This window comes from Choristoneura fumiferana, chromosome 29, assembly GCF_025370935.1.
Source record: "Choristoneura fumiferana chromosome 29, NRCan_CFum_1, whole genome shotgun sequence".
Lineage (NCBI taxonomy): Eukaryota > Metazoa > Arthropoda > Insecta > Lepidoptera > Tortricidae > Choristoneura > Choristoneura fumiferana.
In genome coordinates, this window is record NC_133500.1 from 7,476,175 (window position 1) to 7,499,017 (window position 22,843).

Genomic DNA, 22,843 nt, shown 5'->3' on the forward strand with positions numbered 1-22,843 from the left:
TATATACCTGTCTCTTTCTCAAAACGCTTTTCTCTATGCAGCAAGTACGACGTCACATGCCAGTATGTCTTTCTCTGTCTAATCTTGAATTCAACCCTCGTAACTTTGTTATTTGTAAAGGTAGCTTAAAAATTGTTTCTTTATTCGATAACAGGCATTGTGTAGTTTAATTTATAAAACATATACAAAATAGTCAAATACCGTATTGTCATATGTCAATGTCAATTATTCTTATCTTTTTCATTACATGTACCTACTGTGGCCATGATAATGTGGGCTATACAGCCAACTAATATTTTAGTCTCGTAGTTATTTTTATTCTTGTGTTTGTTTTGTGCGACTTTCCGTAATTTCACTCCTCTGTGGCCCGGCGGAAGACCAGTGCTGGTTTTCAACCAACGATATGCTGAGCCGGGAGCTTTTTATAGCGGCACCACTTTTTATTGTCATTTTTCCTAACCTGTGTAATGTGTCACTGCTGTAATAAATAAATTATATTCTTTCTTTCAACTTTCCTAAAAATCTCTAAATTTATTAAGTCTGAATTCGCAAAAGTAAATTAAGATTGTTTTTTTTTATTTTTATTTTTTTATTTCAACTCCAAATAAAAAATGTAAAATGTATTTTCGATAAAGTAAAAACTCAACTTAGTCTAGTTTATGTACCGTAGGTTGTATTTTTAATAGGTAAGTACAGTCAAGGGCAAAGATATCGACACAGCCAAAGTTACAAAAATATGTATACACGACTTTATGCACTTAGCATTAACTTTAGCTGTGTCGATATCTTTGCCCTTGACTGTACTAACACTGGACCATAATGTCTGAAATAAATATTTCTGCACTAGTGTTTACCCGCGGCTTTACACACGTAAATCATAGATCGAGCAGCTGAATTGAATTCAGGGATTTTAAAAAATTCCCGTGGGAATTCCCGAAAATTAAATCGTGGTTTTCATTGACGTTACTTTAAAAACAAGCATGTCAAATTTCACGACTACATGACGTTGTTGTTTAGAGATTTTATCCCTATCCCGTAGGAATATCGGAATAAAAAGTAGCCTATGTTTAATTCCAGGTGTCCCAGCTATCTACATACCACATTTCATCCAAATTCATCCAGCCGTTTTAGCCTGAAGTCAAACATACTCACTTAGTAGGATTTGAACTTCAATTCAGGTAATTATTCCTACCTGCAATGTCGTCCTAATGCAGACGAATTAGTAGGCAAAAGCTAGCGTTGTTTATTTTGGAAGTTAATTATTATACCTACTCAGATCAGTCAGATCACGTACTCCTTACGTATCCTCATAGATGAACAAATCCATAGAGTGGTAATACAAGACTGATCAACATTAAAAACATAGTGGTTTGTCACTAACTTCTTGATTTTTAGCTTTTATCCACTAAGCCACGTAAGGATCAAACATTTAGGGCCTCTTTTACTACTTATTGATACATTTTGTGACAAATATCTTCCTCTGTCTGTTTTGTCCGGATAAACAGAGACGGCATCACATTTAACTATCAGTCCCGAAAAAGTGTCAATGCGTGGCTGTTGCTATTAATATATTTTATCTACTTCTTTTTATCGAGGCTTAAGTTCACCTGACTGACTATGCCAGCCTAATTAATTGATGGCCAAATTCATCAAACAGTTCTCCTGGAATACTTTCGGTACTGGTCATAATTACTTGCTGGTCAAAGTCCAGTCCTGCTTGAATTTTGGATTTGCCATTCGCCAATCACCTGTGTTATATTGATTTTATTTCAAACGAATTATTTTTCACTCTCTTGGATAATTGATCTGTGCGACTATTTTTTATACTTGATAGTATTTAGGTGTAGTTTGCTATAAAGAAAGCCATAAAAAACTATCATATAAAAGGAGCAGCGTCAAGTGATATGTCTATTTAGCAGTTTATCGTTATAGGATGTCATAAATACAGTTTTATGAGCATTAAAATTTGGAAGCATTTTATTATTTTCAGTTAGTACCAATTTTTTATAATGTTTACGATTTGCATAATTTTATGCATTTTGATGATAAATTGGTGATAAATAAACACTTGATAATTGACCTATCTCTTACTTGGTTGATCCTATAAATTGTGAGTATGTCTGTTACCTTAGATTAAAGTTATTATAAAACAAGCCTAATCTAAATAACACAGGTGACCATTTAAACTTTCTGAAAATTTACAATTTCAGCGAAAAAATTATGACTAGCAAACATTATGACTAACATTACATTATGACTTTCAAACATTATGCGATGCACCCGTTTTACATACAACGAGCATGAAAACAACGTTTTTTTTTTAAATTCCCACTGAAATTTTTGAAAATTCCTATAATTTAATTTGCCAGATCTAATAATTCACGCCAAAAACCACGGGAAGTGGCTAGTCTTTAACAAGTAACATTACTGGGATTAATAATACATTTCTAACACTGATTTCCTTATACGGGTGCAGGTAAATAACCCCATAAGCATGTAACTGGACTAGTAAATCGTGTACGCGGTAATCAAGAACAGAAAGGAAACGGTTCAAGTCATAAGAGATCAATGTCTAACCCACCAAGCTTTGAAAAAATTTCCAACATTGAATATCTTGAAAACCTAACAATTTTTATTGAGCATAGCTAAAACCACCGCATTTTTACGTTAAACAGCAACATCGAAATCTTAGCTAAGAACCATCTTGATTAAAGGATCTTTACCTGTTTGAATGCTTTAATGCCACAGACACACATAAAACGGTCAAAATTATAACACCTTTTTTGCGTTGGAGGTCATAAACGCCTACAGTCAAACTCCATGTAGCAAAAATGTCTTCGTGTAGCTAATTTTCGAAAATACGGCATCAACGACTCAATTACGGATTATGATCTAATTAACAGCGCATCTAGTTGCGCTGAACAACAAACTGTACTCTAAGCCTTTGAGGACGTTTGAGACTTCTTTTATTGCATAAAAAAAGTGAACTAAATGGATCAATTTAACGTTCTTACTACGTAATCAAGTTGATCGCTGAAGTATTTTATTTTGCTGGTTTCCTCTATTAAGCAATTATAAATAAACCCATTTAGAACTGCTTCTGGGTTTAGGTTGTAAAAGTGCTGCATGTTTAATTGCTATCTATTTTGCGGTGTGCGGATGTCTGTGGTTTGTGCGGTGATTCAATAAAACATAGGTGGTCTGAGACAAGCAACTTTGTTGCAAAGTATATAAAAATAACTGTCTGTCAATCTGGACTAAATAGCTCAGTTTAAGAGTAGAATCGAACCTTGCATTAACAGCCACATGGTCAGAGGCACTCTGTATAATAATATAGCACTGAGAAAGACAAAATATAAACTTCGAGTAAGTAATTAAAAAGTGTAAATAAATTCTGCACTGTATTCCTTAACAAACAGTTTTACAGCTTGACGAATATTTTTTTGTTAAATGTAACTTTTATGCTGTGATAAATATAAAATATACACAAAATTAAAAAAGAAGTTGTACAACATCCATAAAAATTGCTATACATTAACTCTTTATAAAACTCCACATAACACCGTGGAATGGAGCACTTCCTTTTTGAAACATCTTTAAAGTCTCGTTATTCCATCAAATATATTTAAACTTCGATCCCGCTATCAGCTTCTAACAAATACCACACAAAATCGTAGCGCGCATTCCGAAATAGCAGGTGTTAGAGCTACCTTGACAGGACGAAAATCGGTGCACCTTACGCCCTCGCCATACGGTCCATTATCCCTCACCCCGTGATTTACACTGAAAATATTTATGTTATGTATCCGATATAGGTTTTCGTGGGAGCTTTGATTTTTTTTTACGGTATTTTTTGTAATGGGTTTTATATGCTTTGATGTTATCAGAGGTGTAGATAAGGATTCATTGAGTTATGTATAACTTTGGGGTTTCCTTGTATAAAATTGTATCCGCAAACGAATCTGTGAATTTACTACGTTGTTAGTACAGTCAATGTCATAAATAAGTGCTCTCTTTTGTACCTTGTCACTTTAACCTCTTCACCGCCACAGTCATCAGTCGTGACAGCCAATGGAATGCCTCACACGCCACGGTCATCTATACATGACCAATATTCAACTCGAAATTAATCCTTCTGCAATAGAATTAAAAATCAAGTTATTTGCCGCTGGTTTTTTCGTTTTTCGTTTGTTTTGTGGCGGTGACGAGATTATCGTCATATTTGAAAAGCCATACGACATTGTGTAACGACTGAAAGCGACAAGGTACAGAAGTGGTCACTTATTTATGAAGTCGACTATAGCTTGGGTTACTTTGGTAATGCAGTTGACAACTGCATGGATTTAAAACATCCTTATATTTTTATTTAAATATTTCGACTCCGTCCGCGTATAATTCATTTCCTGCGGGAACTATGTAATTTTTCGGAAAAGAGAGATTTACGAAATTCCAATGAGATAGAGAACTAGCCATTTTTTCATATTTGGAAGAGAAATCGCAGAATAAAGCTAGTAATGGGTACGTCTTTAACATGAAATACAGGTTGGTTCGGGAGACGTGAGCAGGACCAACCCTACATCCTTAGGAATTGATAATGTATGTTTACAATCATATTGTAAAACCAGCACATTTCACTGCAGAATACATCCATACTAATATTATAAATGCGAAAGTGTGTATGTTTGTCCGTCTTTCACGTCGAAACGGAGCGACGGATCGACGTGATTTTTGGCATTGAGATAGTTTATGGGCCAGTGGGTGACATAGGCTACTTTTTATCTCAGAAAAAATGCACAGTTCCCGAGGGAACAGCGCGGGATAACCGAATTCCACGCGGGCGAAGCCGCGGGCAAAAGCTAGTAATTTCATATTTTTTGTTTTCAATACTAAAAAAAACGTAAATTTCGCTAATACTATAACGATATATAAGCTTTATTTTAATTTTTCCCTTTACTTTAATTTTATTTTTTTTAACACACCAAACTTATACCTAACAACTTTTCCAACATTTATTTTTTAATTCAATTTTACAATTGGAGCGTTGTGCTCCATTAAACTGCAATAAACCACCCAGCAACCGTAACGTGCGGAAATTCGAAAACAAAACACGCTGTGAACAAAAATAAAACATTAAAAAATAAAAAGATTAAATAAATAAGAGACGGCGCGTCGTGATTGGCGGGCGAGGCAGGTGCGCGTGCGGATATGGACCGCTCTATGCGTTCACAGGATGGGCACGGAAATATAATTAACATTTTTAATACTTGCGTGATAATATGCTTAGTAGAATATAGTCATACAACAATAAAGGTTTATCAAAATAAATTTATCTTCACCGCACCTACTAAATAGAGGTAAATTATAATTCCCAATCCGCACTGGGCACGACTGGTAGCTATGGCCCTAGTCCTCTTATTCTGAGAGGAGGACTGTGCCCTGCGGACGTATATAGGCCGAGATGAGATAAGTGTTCTAATGTTTAACATGCAAGTGACCAATAGATGGCATCCTGCTAATGACGAAAAATAAATTTAATAAGTATAGCAACTAGGTACCTACTGGTAGAGTAACGAGCTCTCGGACGTCTGTTGCACAACTTTAAGTATGATTTATAATTAGTTGAATTAAATGATTACAAAAAAAAATACAAGCTTGTCTGAAATACAAAGATTAATTCGATTTATGATCTGCCAAAGGTGAGTCAAATACCATTGACAAGCACAAAGTTATATTTCAGCTTTGGTAATATTAAAAATAAAATGCTCTTCGTCAAACACCTGAAACAGTTCGAAAAAACAAATATTCAACACGTTACACAAAAAAAATGCACAATAAAAAATACAAATATGCATGAAAATTATTCTATCACCTTTTGGTGATAGAAAAGAAACATCCCGTACCACACATAGCGCCACCATCCTATCGATAATTGATAAGGTCGTCTCGCTCACACTAGTTTATTGACCCCTAGAAAAAATCCTCACAACACCACCACTCACACAAGACCCCCAATCACTATGACTTCACTAACAATTAGAGTGCAACTTACACTGGCGTCGTTATGTCTTCGACCATTTTAGTTAGAGCTCTGATTCAGTATTACGTAGAAGTGATGTAAGGGTCATGTATGTAGCTGTATGGCGGAAGGACAGACAAGTTTTTAACCGACTCCGGCAGTATGGGTATGTGGTTGAACCCCGCTTGATTGCTAGTAGTTGATGACTTCCTCTGAGGTAAAGATGATTCTGAGATACTCCAGTTTAAAATGATGTTTGGTTTATTACAAAATTATACCTAGAATATACTGGTAGCGTGGGAACTGGTAAAAACCTTGTTTATCATTCACTATGAGTAAGGTAAACGTCCCATTGCTCGACACGCTAATGCCCAATAGACGGCACCCTGTCATCTCTATTGCTAGTGAAGTGACATAAGATTCATCATCCCAGCCTATATACGTGCCACTGCTGGGCATAGGCCTCCTCTTAGAAAAAAAAGGGCTTGGGCCATAGTTCCCACGCGGGCCCAGTGCGGATTGGGAACTTCACACGCACCATTGAATTGCTTCGCAGGTTTGTGCAGGTTTCCTCACGATGTTTTCCTTCACTGCAAAGCTAGTGGTAAATTTCAAATGTAATTCCGCACATGAATTTCGAAACTCAGAGACATAAGATTAAAGATGCCAAACACTGGGACAGCGACGAGCACTCGTACGTTTATCTTACTTATATTATATTGATCCAAAATGGATCTAAATCCGTGCTCTACTGGCTGCGGCTCGACGAGCGGAAGAGAGGAGACGTGAAGGATCGACCAATCGTATTAGTTGAAATCCACAAGTCTCGGAGACGAGATGTAATATGAATGGTCGATCCTCATACGTCTCCTGTCCGCTCCGCTCGTCTCAGTGGAGCTGCAGCCTAAATATGAAAGAGCAGTAAGCATAATTTAAGTATTCTTTGTTAGTATTTGCATTGTCATCCGACCTATAATCAACTATTGCCCGCAACTTCATTTTGTTGGCAAAGAACATGTTTATCGCTATCCCACAGGTAGGCATTGTCCCATCTTTTGGGATAAAAACAACATGCATATGTAAATTGATGTGGATGAAATTAAATTTAAAAGAAGCTTTTATCTGTAAAACAACAAACATTGTACATTAACAGTTAAAATCTTGTAAGAAAATTGTCGTGAGTGTCACAAAAGTAAAATGACCATAACCGTCCGTTCTTTATTCAAACAAAAATGTTGCCATACAATAATTTTTACTCATAAGTAGGTAATTCGATTGTAAAGCCATAGACTAACCGTAAATTCCACGAAGAAGTGTCAGAGACCTTAATTTGTCTTAAGGGTTTGCTCCTGGTTAGCTCATGAGCAATGTCCGTTAGATGGCGCTGTTATCAATAGTTCCTTTTTCAGGTTTTTTTCGTAAATTATGAAGAATTATTTCACCAAAAACTAATGGCGGAGTATCTAAGCGTAACCGATTTTTTGACCCCACACTCGAAATGAAATATTCCGCCAAAGCCGCAAACGAGGTGCTTTACTTTGAACGTCAATTGCGGCCGTATACGGACACTAGGAGCTCACGCACACACTCAAATAGACAGCGCCAGCTAGCGAAAGTCTATTGCGACACTTAGCTACCCGATCGGGGTACTCCTTCGAGTAATATTCACATTTCTTTATCGAGTCACGAAATTTTGTACCAACTGTACTTTACTCGAAAATTTTACTACGACCTATAAAATCTATAAGTATTTTATTGATAATTAGAAGCAGGGTCTTGGATAACTGTTCGCATATTATAATACGAGCCAAACGCCTTTCAAGTGTTCATAATATGTGTACGATAAATTGAGAAATTACCGAGATTCTGATCACGGTTTCTTGTCTTGGTTGATGGTCTTGCTATTATTCAGGTTATATTTATAGTTACTTTTCGTAGTTACTACCATGCTAAAGTGGTCATGATCGTCGGTTGAAAATCAGTAGCAAATCTACAGGACGAGTTTCTTGGGAAAATAGTGCGGAGGTTTGTCCTTACCTTCCACGCCGCAGAGCTGGAGTTTGGAATTCGTAGTTGGCAATAGAGAGCGCTGCCACCAGGGCTCTTAGTCACCTTGTACGACACGCACAGGAATGCCCAGGCAATCAAGTTTATCAAGGGCATCCGTAAGGCCAAAGTCCCTTAAGACACTGTTACACATGCTCTTTAGTAGCAAGAAAGCATGCTACTATTGAGCAAATGCTAGCTAGTAGCATGTGTGAACAGGACATGCTACTATCGAGCATGCTTATTAGTGGCAAGCTCGAGACGGTGTGGAAGGGGGAAAGGTATTAAGCAAGTGTGAACGCGTTTGCTTCAGTCCAGTAACGAGCATGTGTAACAGTGCCTTTAGACATACCTAATAAAGCTCTAAGCTCTTTCTATCAAAAGAGGTAATAAAAACCATACAGAGTTTACTATCCTAATTATCATCATCATCATCACTCAATTTCTGTGGTAAGACTTTTAGTAGAGAATTAGTAATCATAAGCTGCTAATATCAATTATTAATAAGTTGCTAACCATGAAAAGAGTTGACGAAGAGTTTATCTAGGCTTCTGCATCTGGATTTCTCAGTTCGTATATATATTACTAGCTTAATCCCGCGGCTTCGCTCCCGTTGAAGAAAAAATCTACTCTGTAGTGTAGGTATTCGAATAAAAAAAAAAACTTCTTGCACCTCTGCGATCCTCAAGGAATACGTTTGCCAAATCTCATGCATTTTTAGGCCATGTTTTGCCTTTATAGGTATAAATAAATACTTACGAAATACTTACATAACAGCAAAAGTTCACCCACTCGCCGATAACTGGTATCAAATTGCGGTAAAAAATTATCCCGTGCTAATTTTGTACCTACTTATATAAATTGATTTTGTTAGGATATCATAACCGATGATTTGGCACAATCAGCAGAAGACTACGAGCAGTTCCAAAATCATCTACACTACCTTTGTTACCTTCGAGTCGAAAACAGTTGTCGATTCGTTCATATAACTACCTATAGTAAGTATTATCTGCTAGGATTTTTTCCGATCCAGCAGGTTTGTAGTCGTGCGTACTGGATTATTGGCAGTGTTTCCTTTGGATGTTCGTGCGATGGAACTATTGCGTTTTTTTTGCATTAGTTCCTTTACAAGACTTGAAGGAAAAACTGCGTTTATTTTTTAGCCTTTGTTCCTTTCGCAGTAGCATCTTCAGTTCTTGCAAAGGTACAAAGGCGGAAAAATCCCGCAGTTCTTTCTTCAAGGTCTTGTGAAGGAACTAGAACTACCCAAATAATCCGTCGTACTTGCAGACTACGGGCACGTTCAGTTAGCTGACACGTCATCATCGGAGACAGATGTTGCATCAAACCTAATTCGAAGCAGTCAAGCTCATAGGTAGCTGAACAGTTTGATACTTTGCCACAGCAAGCTACAGTGCTAAAATGAGCATTTCTAAAAACGTTTGTACATTTGATTTGCGACTCCGATTTGGGTAAAAATTTGCAGGTAGATAGAGTGAATCGTTCACTCTGAGTTTAAATAACATAGTCTCCCGAAATGTCCCAATTATGGAAAGTTCCTTTTTTGTTACCGCAAATCCGTAGTTTTGGTAACAAAAAAGGAAATTTCCATACAAACCAATTGGGACATTTTGAGAGACTATGTTATTACGGCTCAGTATCGTTCACTCTACATACCTGCAAATTTTTATCACAAATAGGAGTCGCAAATCAAATGTACAAACTTTATTTAGAAATGCTCAAATAGTTTTACATGTCCTCAAATACTAAGAGTAAAAAGAGAATGTCTTTACTTTGCTACTTTTTGAGCGCTCTTTGCCTGTAGTATCTACGGCTGACTAGTCTGGTTGACCGGGCAGGGGGTATAATTAATTTGTAATTTTCCCACTGGTACAGTAAATTCATATCCCAATAATAATGCCAATTATTATGCATTATAAATCAAGTAAGTATTTTGGAAACAATATATTTTTAGACACGAGTAATATTTACCTCGACGTTTCGGCAACATTACAGTGGCCGTGGTCACGGGTAGACTGAAGTGTGGGGTGACAAATAAAAATGACGAAGTGCGGGTAGTTCGAAGGACTCGCGCTGCTAGGCAGACTTGACACCCCACACTTCAGTCTACTCGTGACCACGGCCACTGTAATGTTGCCGAAACGTCGAGGTAAATATTACTCGAGTGTGTTAGCGTGATAAGTCCTGTGCGTGGTATTTTGATTAATTCCAGTTTCTTTTAATTATTTTGTTGCTCTATTCCTCTCATCTGTCCGAGCACGCGAGCAGGCTGCAATTACCAGGCCCATCACTGCCGTTCCGCCTGTGACAGTTGCAGTTCTACCATACAATAAAATAATTATTATAATGTATGTAATAAAGTTTATTATTTTTTCGAAAGAACAACTCCATTATTTACATCACTGGTCATATGGCACATGTGCCTCATGGACGCACCAGTAAAGCCACGCATCAAGGGTCAAGGAACCTGGTAACACCGAAACCACTCAATTATTCAAGTATTTATTTCGTTCATCTCTATCCACACAAGACAAGATAGATATACAATCGAACCAATCAAAAATATCACATATTATTACACGTCTTTCTAGGTCAGAATAAAAGTATGTGAAATATATTTTTGAAGCATTATATTATACTACACCTCGTTGTTTCGGGGGTCAATAGTTTGAGCGGCCCATTTAGTGAACGGCATGTCATCGTCTACTAAAAGTACAATTAATATGATATTGGAAAATTGGAATGGTAGGTGTCCGTTATCTCACTCCATATCTCGGTAATGCTGTATGCGGCATCCTATTAACGCCATAGCCCACTCCATGTGAATTACTGTCCGGATCTGGCAACTGTAGAGGCCTGTCCGCTAGCACATCCTTATAGTGTATTAGGGGATAGACCTCCAAAATTCTGCTCATCTCATCTATATTAGATATGTTGGCTGTGGTCCCATGCCTTTCAAATGACCGGGTCCAGATGGGTTCGTGATCGAAAATCTGAACCAGCTATTACAATAATAAGTAAAGACCTTTATTTCGGACAATATGGACAATATAATGTTTACATCGTAAAATCTGGGCAATATGGCCCAGATTTTACGATGTAAACATTTCAGTCAAGCATATTGAGTCATTTTGAAAATTGTCTATGTTCCGCTCTCATCGAGAGACGTCACACTCTTTCGGAACCAACCGCTCACCCAGACAAGAGTGTGACGTCTCTCGATGAGAGCGGAACATAGATGTCGCTAGTGCTGCTGCATAAGTAGCCTAGTAGAAATAAGCAACCTGAGATATGTATGCATAGGAAAAATTCGTGTCTAGATTCCTGTCCAGCGGTGGTGTAGGGGTTATAGCACGCAGCACGGATTGCTGAGGACCTGGGTTCGATTCCCAGCCCTGGTCTCTTTTTCTGGTTTTTCTGTGCATCCATGTCTCAGTTTGTATTTTCGATATGGTTTCACGGGATACCCGTAAAAGTAACAAATTTGGAGTTGAAATAAAAAATACAAAAAGACTCCAAAAAACCAATCATAGCCTATAATATAATGCAAACTCAAAATCAAACATTATTATGATGCCACTATAATGAAAGCAGTGACGCGAAAGATACAATTTGTAAGCGGAGATCTTATAAAACTAGCTACTAGCCGCGTGCACCTACCATGCAATAGTCCTAAAAATACAAAAGTCAAGGTACCAGAAGCTTAAAAATATATAATTTGTAATAATAGTTACACATAATTAAAAAAAAGTAAGCTCACAATAAAAATTTATCAATATATGAACTTATACAATTATTCTTCTGATTTTGGTTCTTGATTCTGGGTATCTGTATGCGATGTCATTTTACACGAGTTTCCTTTTCTTCTGTAAGGCAACCTGACAGTTCAATAGCAATGACACTCGAAAAAGAACGCCATACTACCTACTACAGTTATCGCGGCCGGCTCAGTCAAGAATGTATCTAAAGCTAGACATGAGCAAAGTCTAAACATGAGTGATATTAATCTCGATATCGATAGTCAATATTTAGTCATCCTGTGACATAGAGCATAACACTAACTCGGTTGTTAAAAAAAATGAACATATAATATTCTACTATTTTTCTACTACAATGTTTATGTTTCACGCAGAAGAAGATTCAAAACTATCGCGAAAAGACTTGTGCTAGCACGTTACTAGTGACAAAACAATAAATAAGTTTCGGAATAAGATGTCAAGTAAACATCGATCTATGCGATCTCCAGGGTGAGACAGCTTCGAAGTTGAGTGTCATACTTCCTGGCGGTGACATGGTGTCGCATGGAATTCACTCAAATCAAAAAATGTAGGTACAGTCACCAGCATTAATATCTACCACAGCGGAGCGTGCAAAAATATCTGACAGGTCCTTCCGGCCTTAGAAATAGAGTCGTGTCAGATATTTATGCACGCTTATTGTGTCAGATATTGGTGCTGGTGACTGTACATGAAAAATTTTTTAGCAAAAAATGGAACCGACTTTTATAACAAAAAAAATTCAACTAGTTTGAAGTACTTCTGGCGGACTTTTCAAATTTCTTGTAAATCAGAAAAAATGTACGAATTTGTACGCTATAGTTAAAAAAAAAATACGTTCAAGTTCTAAAGCGCTTATACAAGGTGCCCATTGGGATTCCGACAGATTGGGATTCCGATTTTTTACTTATAAAAAATTCGACTGCTTCATAGTAAAATAGATAGCGCCCGCCAGAAAGTATCTTTATTACTACCGGTGTACTACTATTACGGGTAGTACTATTATTAGTAGTGATTAGTAGTACTATTATTACGGGTAGTATATTTTTTAAACTAGCGCACAAATTCGTAAATTCTTCGTACATTTTTTTGATGTGAGTTTGAATTCCATGTGACAATATGTCACCGCCAGGAAGTAAGACACGAAGTTGATTATGATATATACTTGTGTGGTACATACTATGAAATGAAATTTATATTTCTTCATAACTTAAACGTAACCGGCGATTTTTTGATTCACAAATCAGTCAATTTTGTTTTATTTCAGATATTAAAAAATGACAACTTGGGCAAAGTTATCTCAAAGGTCAAAGTTGTACGGTTTTATAGTACTTTATATATGTACCCCTATTATCTCATCATCTGATATTACTGTAGTTTCATTCGACAAATAAAAACTTAAGATTGGTTTTTTGGAATCTTTTTGTATTTTTTATTTCAATTCCAAATTTTTACTTTTACGGTCATCCCGTAAAACCTAAATTGAAAATACAAACTGAAATATAGATGCACAGAAAAAACAGAAAAATAAGACCATCACTGGGAATCGAACCCAGGTCCTCGGTAATCCGTACCGCTTGCTATACCGCTACACACTGATGGTCAAAAAATAAAAACTACATACCTGTTGGTATTCTTGTTTTTAGAAGCTCCACTAAAATTTCCACCCACGGAACGCTAAAAGAAAGATGCCTACGAAGACTTTATTTCGTTGTGTACATCATATTTATTTAGAACAAACTTTATAACACAGCGTTAATAAATAAATCAAACATAGTTAATCAGTCAGATATACTTAATTTCTTGCATATCAACATTCAACGTTTCTTCTTTTCTTCACCTTGAATATTGCATGACAGCACCTAGGCTACTTCAGCAATATAATGATTCCAGGCAAAGTTATATGCAGTTAGTTAGCATTGAATCTGAAAGGAATTGTGTATTAATAAATACAGAAATAGTATTAGCAGACAGACTATAAAAGTGACCGATGCTTTTTAGTTACAGCATAAGGACGTAAATCAGACTATCAGTAGGTAAATCCCCTAATGTACCTACATACTGTTGCACGCAACTCTGTCAGCGTAGAATTCGTTTATAGCTATTCCGCGGGAATATTGCGATTAAAAAAAACTACCCTATGTTTTTCTACGGGACTCAAACTATCTGTATCCCAAATTTCATCCTAATCGGTTCAACGAATTAGACGTGAAAAGGTAATAAAGAAATAAACAAACAGACTAACAAACTTTCGCATTTATAATATGAGTGGGATTATTGTCTTATTTTAAGTCATCATCATCATCATCATCATCGGCCTATCTTAGCCCACTACTGGACATACACAATTGCACGCCACTGAGCACGACCCTCGGCCACTCTCATCAAGTTACTGTCAGCTACCCAGTGAAGATCATCGCTCCACCTAGTCTGAGGGCGTCCCTCGCCACGCTAGGCTTTTACTCGTTTACCTTAGCAGTTATCGGTTCTTCGGCTGATATGGCCGGCCCACTGCCACTTCAGTTTGCTTCAGTTTTAAGTAATCCTATAGAAATAGACGGACGGACAGCGTAATATCAAATTATCTGAACTAAGTCTTTGTGACAAAGTTTCTCCATGTCTTTCATTGAATAAAGTTAGAATTCGGCAGCGATGACATACGACCATCATCATCATCATCATCATCATCGTCATTAAGATCGGTTTGTGAACAATACTTATCTTTTTCAAAATATCCTGATATTGAATTTAGATTTTTGCTATTCCTTTCTGCCTGCATGTAAAATTTACAGAGATTAGTGATATGGAGATAGAGTTGTAAAATTAAATATATAACATTGAATACCCTGGGTATTAAAAATAAACTGGCCAAGTGCGAGTCGGATTCGCGCACGAAGTGTTCCGTACCATTATCTATACAACATTAGACATTAGAAAAAAAAAACTTAAATATTGTTTTATTCTGGTTTGAGTATTTGTTGTTATAGCGGCCACAGTAATACATAATCTGTAAAATTTCAAGTGTCTAACTATTACGACTCAAGAGATAGAGCCCTGTGACAGACGGACGGACAGACAGACAGACAGACAGCGGAGTCTCAGAAATAGGGTTCCGTTGGCACTTTTTAGGTACGGAACCCTAAAAACTAAATAATAGTTACGAACCAGTAGAATTTTATGTAGGTACCTACATAATAAATCCCATTTTTTCCTTATCTTAAATTTCAGCTTTTTAGGATGAAAGGTTTGGTGTGTGCGTTGGTAAACAATAATTAAAAAAATAGGACAATGATGTAGTGTTCACTTCGAAACACAGACAGACAGACAGACGGACAGACAGATGGACAGATCAACAGACGGACGGACGGATGAGACGGATGTCACTCCTAACAGAGACAAATCTAACGATACCTCTTCTGATCTCATTTATCTCACTACAACATGAGTACACGACACCCTGTATGATTCCTCTATCTTATCAGTGACATTAAATACCCTAATAAGAACTAACTTTTAGATTGAAATAAATGAAATTTGAATACATGAAGTTATTACTTTCATCAGACATCATTTATCGTATTTCGTACGTAGTCTTAAAGTCTTACTATACAAGACTCTGCTTCCAATAATACTTATAAAGTCGTAGTTCGACTAAATACAGTTGGTACAACTTTATTCACATCACCATCATCATCATCTCAGCCGTAGGACGTCCACTGTTGGACATAGGCCTCCCACACAGACCTCCAGTTGCTTCAACTGGCAGCGGCTGCATCCACCGCGAACCTGCGGCTTTAACCAGGTCATCATCTTGTTGGTGGAAGTCCTACGCTGCGCTTGCCGATCCGCGGCCTCCACTCGAGAACTTTTCGGCCCCAACGGCCATCCGCTCTCCGTGCTATATGGCCCGCCCATTGCCACTTCAACGAGCTGATTCGCTTGGCTATGTCGGTGACCCTTGTTCTTCTACGTATCTCCTCATTTCTGATTCGGTCCCGTAGAGAAACCCCAAGCATAGCTCTCTCCATAGCTCGCTGAGCAACTCTGAGCCTATTTATAAGGCCTAAAGTAAAGCACCACGTCTCGGATCCATATGTCATCACTGGACTAATGATGTAGTGTTCACTTCGAAACACAGACGGACAGACAGACGGACAGACAGATGGACGGATCGACAGACGGACGGACGGATGGGCCGACGGAAAGATACACAGACAGACTCACATACGCATAAAATTAACAACCTGTGTCACTCCTAACAAAGACTTATTTTCTTGTCTTGTTGTTGTTTGTTGTCTTACTTGTTAAGATGCATCAAGGCCTTGTTGCATAGCGTGCGAGAGAAATGACCATACATACGCTCCAAAACCATAACCCCTGCCGTTTCTCACACTTATAAATAAAATAAAAAATCTTGAATCACTTCATAATAGAGTACATACAGTACATACTCGTACATATGCAGACAGACGGTGGGAAGCGACTTACTTCTATGGAGTGAAAATGTTCACGACGCTACTAAGAGTTAGGGAAATTTGTATGTTTTCGTAGTAGGTTGCTGCAGACCACAAGTTTGGTACACACGATAAGCCATACTTTGGCCACCCAGTAGGAATGAAATTTTTACAGCCCTACCTCTGGTGTTCTTGTAACAAATATTAATGTTTCTGACAAAAATGATAAAATAAACATACCCGTGTATCCAATATCCAATACATAAATAGTTTAAGAGTTGCACTCTTGCTAATTTCCTCTCGTCCGCCAACTTTTTGACTTCTTGATTTGTGTTCAAACCATAATTATTCAAACATAATTGCTTTTGAATATCAATCTCATTGACTTGACGTTGTGACAAAAATGTATTATAATGACGTTTAAATTTTACTTATCTAGCCAGTTATAATAATAAAAAAGGTACGAAAACTACTTCGATTGTGAAAACCTTTTATTCACCGAGCCTAGATTTAGCGGCCGTAAAAATGCCGTGATATGTAGGAATTTATTTAAGCCTCACTGTAAAACTTGATATTAATACATACACATGCAATGTATGTTGAATGTAGACCTTATTTTTTAACTAATTAGTTTAGTGATTACACCTAGCACCTTTTATTGTGAGAATAAATATGCTTTATATAAATTAGTGGCGCTACTGTCTACGTAAGAATAAATAACTAATATCTGTTCAGAATTTGTAAGTTGAATTTAAACCACTTGTCCTAGATCGAAGCACCGCATTATAATGTATGTAAAGTATGCAATGTTATAATTTTGCCGAGGACTGGGTCTGTTACTTAAATAATTATTATTTTAAATGACAATTTTAAAAGTAACTTACCTATTTTTCGTCTTACTTACAGTTTGTGTCCTTGCATTAATCAGAAATAATAGTTTAGGCGTTTCAACTTCCGAAAATAACAGATTTAAAAACAAAAAAAGTAAATACTAGACTCAGAAACTTGAACTTGATCTCTCAGTGATTTCATGCTTTCTTCATTTAGTTGTCGTATTATCTGAGCCAAAGGTGATGGTCACGTGACCACACGAAATAGTCTATACCTATTTACAATAGTTTGATTTTGTGACATTGACTCACGCACCCATATAAAATGTCACTACATGTTCGCTGCGAACACTGTCAGTTGTACTCATACAATGGTAAAATGCATCAAATTTACTGCATCACGCTGCACTTTTGATGCAATAAAGTTACTTTTTTTGGATTTTGCTTGAAGAGCATATCCATAAATTACTATTCTCAAAAAATCCTCTAAGAAAACATGTCCGTGGAAGCTATGCGGGGTGTCCGTAGGTTTGTATGGAAGAGCAACCCCCTTAAAAGTTACCTCATTCAACGACGTCCATTGTAAATTAATGAATTGCTAAATAAATAGCGTCAAATCTGTTAATTACATACTTTTTATCATTTAAAAACTTTAAAGTTAATTGTTGCGACATTGATGCGATTTTTTGCCTTTGGAAACCGCGAGTGTAATTTGACCGTGGCAGTTGCGTGTTGCGTATTACCGTAGGGTTACCAGTTGAAAACTACTCATAAAACCTCTAAAAGTACTTGCTGGATATCGTAGCAGATTTTCACTTCGCTTAATGTTTACCTACTCGGAAATGCTTTTATTTTAAACAATAAGAATTAACATGTAATTGGTTTCTGGTCCTATTTTTTGTATATTTTGTGTGTAAATATCGATTTTTCTCATTTATACAACATATAAATAAATAACAATACAATACAATGACTCTTTATTGTACACCAAGTAGGTAAGCGATAAGCAATAGGCGACCTTATCGCTTAAGGGCGATCTCTTCCAGGCAACCTTTTTTACAGATAGAAGGAAGGACTAGTTTACAGCAGGTGAAGCATCAACCATAGATCAGAATATTAAAACTCAAAAAAAAATACATCTACATATACATATATCGTACAAATAACGGACGTCATAACTTATAACTTTTATAGTTAAAAAGCTGGTTTTACTTACCTATTTTGACCCGGTAAAAAGAGTATGGAACAAAATTAAATGCTAATGTTAAATCGTTTTGTTTGCTTGTGTAGTTTTAACTGACACTTGCATGTTGTTACAAGCTGTACAAGATTACATTTTGAATAGATGCATACATGAGGAAAGCAATAGTATTTAACTTAATTGTTTTGTTTTGCGGGGGACAGAGTAATAGCCCTAGCTTGGTTTGTAACTGACGCTGGTGATAGCCTCGACGCGATGGCGAGTTGACAGCTTTTTACTTTGTTTCGAAAACTGATACTTTTGACACGACTGAATAATTTTTAGGGTTTTGTTTAAAATTACAAAACATGCATTGGATAATAAGACAAAAAATTACAAATACTTTTGGTGGTAATAAACATAAAATTATTTGACAAATACGCTCATATGGATCTCTTGTAGTTCCCTGTCCGTCTATTTGTTCATATGTCACAATAATTTTATGCATACATACATGTCAGATCATTTAAGAGTCACTTTGAAAGTGAAATATAATAGTAGATTGTTGCACCAAGCATAAAGTTATTTATTATTTGCACCGAGTGCTGATTTGGATTTAAAAAGCACGAGGGCAATATAAATTACTTAATGCGAGTGCATAATCTGCTTTTCTTTCAACTATTACAGGAATAGTAGACGAAAAAAAACTCATGCTAAACAATTAATAGAAAGAAAGTCACTAGAACTCGATGATTCCATTTTTTAGGGTTCCGGAGCCAAAATGGCAAAAACGGAACCCTTATAGTTTCGCCATGTGTGTCTGTCCGTCCGCGGCTTTGCTCAGGACTATCAATGCTAGAAAGCTGTAATTTTGCACGGATATATATGTAAACTATGCCGACAAAATGTTACAATAAGAAATTAAAATATATACTTTTTTAGGGTACCTCCCATAGACGTAAGTGGGGTGATTTTTTTTTTCTCATCCAACCCTATAGTGTGGGGTATCGTTGGATAGGGTTTTTTAAAACCAACCATTACGGTTTGCTAAGACGATTTTTCGATTCAGTGATATGTTTGCGAAATATTCAACTTAGTGCAAATTTTAATAAAATCGGGGCGTCCCCCCCCCTAAAATCTAAACCGGTGGGTGGAAAATGTTAAAAAAATCAGGATGGTAGGAACTATATCAAACCTTAAAGGAAAACTATAACGCCTAAGTTTGCTTGAGAATTTTACTAGTTTAAGAGTAAATAGCAGCCTAAAATATAGAATATACCTAAACTTGAAATCCGTATAAAATACGAAATCCTTAAAAAATATAAATTATTTTTTTCGTAATGGCTACGGAACCCTATCTCGGGCGTGTCCGACACGCTCTTGGCAGGTTTTGTAAGTTTACATTCGCACTCTCAAAAAATGTCCACGGAAAATTCGCAAGGTTCCTGCCAATTTGTTTTTCTTTTCATTTTTTTGGCAGTTAGTAGCAGATATTTTTACCCGCGATCTGTCAAAATTCGGATGGGCGCCAGGTTGGCCAACTAAACACACAAAGTTTTTTTTTAAATACGTGGCTACTTACCATTTTTGTCAGGATTGGTAGCAACAATTTTTTGAACGCAATCTGTCAAATTTCATAAGACCGTTAGGTTGACCAACTTAACACTAGATTTTTATACACCATGAAGGCTAATTTTATAGCAAAAATACTTGTGTTACCTGCAATTAAAAAAAATGTAAAACAATGCAATAAAGGGTTTTCATACATTTTTTCTGCTCTAGACCAGAAAAGTCCTGCTTTGTGCGGGGTATTTAGTGCGGTTATGAAATGAAAAAAAAAATGAAATTAAAGCATAATTTAAAGAAAATCTCTTTTATTTCTAATTGCTTACATGATAATTTCGAAAAATAATGTGGATACATAAGATAGGGAACCAAGCGTACATAATATAGATAAACAGATAGTCACCCGGCCCCGTAATGTAACAAAACTCGCACGTTATTGACTAAATGAAGCTTTAATCCGCGGGAACGTGCGGAAGCAATGTTCTTGTATATTAATATGCGAATCACTAATGAAACCGTGAGCCGATTGGACAAGGTTTGATTTTGGATGGAGTTTCTTCAATTAAATTGGCTGCAGAATAATTAAGTGGACCGTAAAAATATAGTCACTTAGATAAATCTATGTTGGTAGGTACAGTCACCAGCAAAAATATCTGCCACAGCGGAGCGTGCAAAAATATCTGACACGTCCTTCCGGCCCTAGAAATAGAGTCGTATCAGATATTTATGCACGCTTGTTGTGTCAGATATTGGTGCTGGTGACTGTACCTAATAGGTACAAGTTCCGCGTCAAAGTAGTAGTTAAAAGGAACTCGTATAGTGTTAGTGAGACACCAAGACTTTGGTATCTCTGGTAAATAATTACATTGTTTCACGGTATTTTCACTGATGTGATTTCTAAGATGCCCAGGGCCAGTTTACATCGCTTCTTTGCTAACATTCAAAGCTTAAAGCTATAGTAGGATTTTGCAAGTTCGCATATTATTTGACACTTGTCTAGTTATTGATGTTTGTGATGGATGAGACTAAAACAAACACATACGGCGTCATCAACTGACTGGTAAATGGTTCCAGTTACTTGGATGTATAAAGTAACTTCTAAACTTTCTTCTATTTTTATTTGTTTGTTTTTTTTTTAATGTTTCTTTCAAAGATTAGCCTTGAATCCCAAGAGCATAAAATGTAAAGCTATTAGTGGAAGCTGTTTTTGCTAATGTATAATTTAAGATGTGATATTTCAACTGTAATAAATTGTGCTGTATGTTTCCCGAAACAATAAAATAAAAAATAAAATAAAATAAAATAAAGCCGAGTTGTGTGTGCAATTTTTTTTAACCGGTCATTTAACTCAGAATAACATTATTAATGCCTATCATATGTCAACATCAGTCAAAGTACCGTAATAAAGCCATACAACAGTTCAAACACCATATTCCATCTTGTGGAACATTTAACCGCAAGCAAATCAAAGGTGAGAAGTTATAAATTAAATGTAACGTTCAATATTGATGACTCCATTGAACGATGTGAAAGGCTAGTAAATATAACCCTATATTAAAGTTAAATGACGGCCGTCTCGGTGCACTTGTGGTGCAGTGAGGCTGGGCTGGCAACACTCACGGTGTATAGCAATATATTTTTCCTTTGTAAAATTATTATTTTGTCTTTTTTTATCCTTAAAAATAACCTGACTACATATATAATACGCCTTAGTTCACCCTGCGTAAAAGTGACCATAAAGCTGACTACATTTCAGCACTGGATTTTTGTGATGTCAATATATTGGATGAGAAAATATTTTTATTTGATTGCTCATAAAATGTAACTTAATCGTAAATAAAGAATGGTTTGCTTTGAATTAGAATAGAATTGGCTTGCCAAGTTTTTGTGTTTCTGCCTCGTGTTTTACTCATAGCTGGGCATTACTGTTTTAAAAAGGCCTGCGCATTATTTGTCGTCAGTATAAAATTTTATAGTTTTCAAATCAATCCATACTAAGTGAATATGGATGGCTCAGTCAAAGTCAAAATATCTTTACTTACGAATTGCAAAATATATTTACTTAGCACTTACGAATGTCAAAAAAAATCTACTACCTTTGTTGAGCAGAATCCGGCAAGAAACTCGAGGTATATGTTTTTTAAACAGATTTACAATATTATTAAATGATATCTATGAATACATCATAAGTATTTAACACAACTTCATTTTTAACACAGTAGCTTCGCTATTTGAAGGGATCGCTAATGCGGATCGGAATTATTTCCAAATAGCTAGTAGTAGGTAAGACAAAAGCTTTACCTTTTATTAAGAAATTCGTTAATAAGGATAGCCATTCAGTTGCAGAAGAGGGCTATATAGTGCTCATTTGAACAATTTAAAGCGATTTTAACATTATGCTACCATCGTCAGTCTAGTTTTTTTAGTCATACGATTAAATTTTGCTTGATAAAAGTACCCTATTGCTTCCAGTTTATGGTTGGCTTAGGTCATATATAGTAAATCTACTTGATCAATTTCTACAGTCATTTAATTTGAAATTAAATAAGATGTGCATTTTACTTTGTGTAAAGTAAAAATTGTATAAAGGTAGAAATTTATTAAGAAGTTTAATATGTCTCAAAGCTAAGTTATCCTGTTTTGCGCAGACAAGTCTTATTGCCCCACGTGCTCACGAACGCATGGCTCGCATCTCAAAGGGGCCTTCATGCACATGAAGTCCTCGATTTCTCGCGTGAATGTAATTTGGCTGTTGACAGATTTACAACTACGAGTTACTTAGGTGGGAACATGCACTATTTCAATCTACGTAGTATATTTGATATATTTAGCTAAGAAATCAAATATTCAATGGATATTCGGGATCATCATCATCTCAGCCGTAGGGCGTCCACTGTTGGACATAGGCCTCCCCAAATACCTCCAGTTGCTTCAGTTGGAAGCAGCCTGCATCC

The 22,843-nt window shown here is 36.4% G+C and overlaps 1 protein-coding gene and 2 long non-coding RNA genes across 3 annotated transcripts in view; 1 reads left to right on the forward strand and 2 right to left on the reverse strand.

Moving 5' to 3' along the window:
• Positions 1–22,843, forward strand: part of LOC141444342 (uncharacterized) — a 208,539-nt gene that overhangs the window by 155,103 nt on the left and 30,593 nt on the right. The window lies entirely within an intron of this gene.
• The window catches only part of LOC141444341 (irregular chiasm C-roughest protein-like), a 213,308-nt gene that overhangs the window by 148,299 nt on the left and 42,166 nt on the right, over positions 1–22,843 (reverse strand). The gene's annotated exons all lie outside the window — the stretch shown is intronic.
• LOC141444265 (uncharacterized) lies at positions 13,557–16,772 on the reverse strand. The gene is made up of 2 exons (XR_012453155.1): positions 16,554–16,772; positions 13,557–14,632 (listed from the first exon to the last, which is right to left on the reverse strand). It is a non-coding gene; the product is annotated as an uncharacterized lncRNA (long non-coding RNA).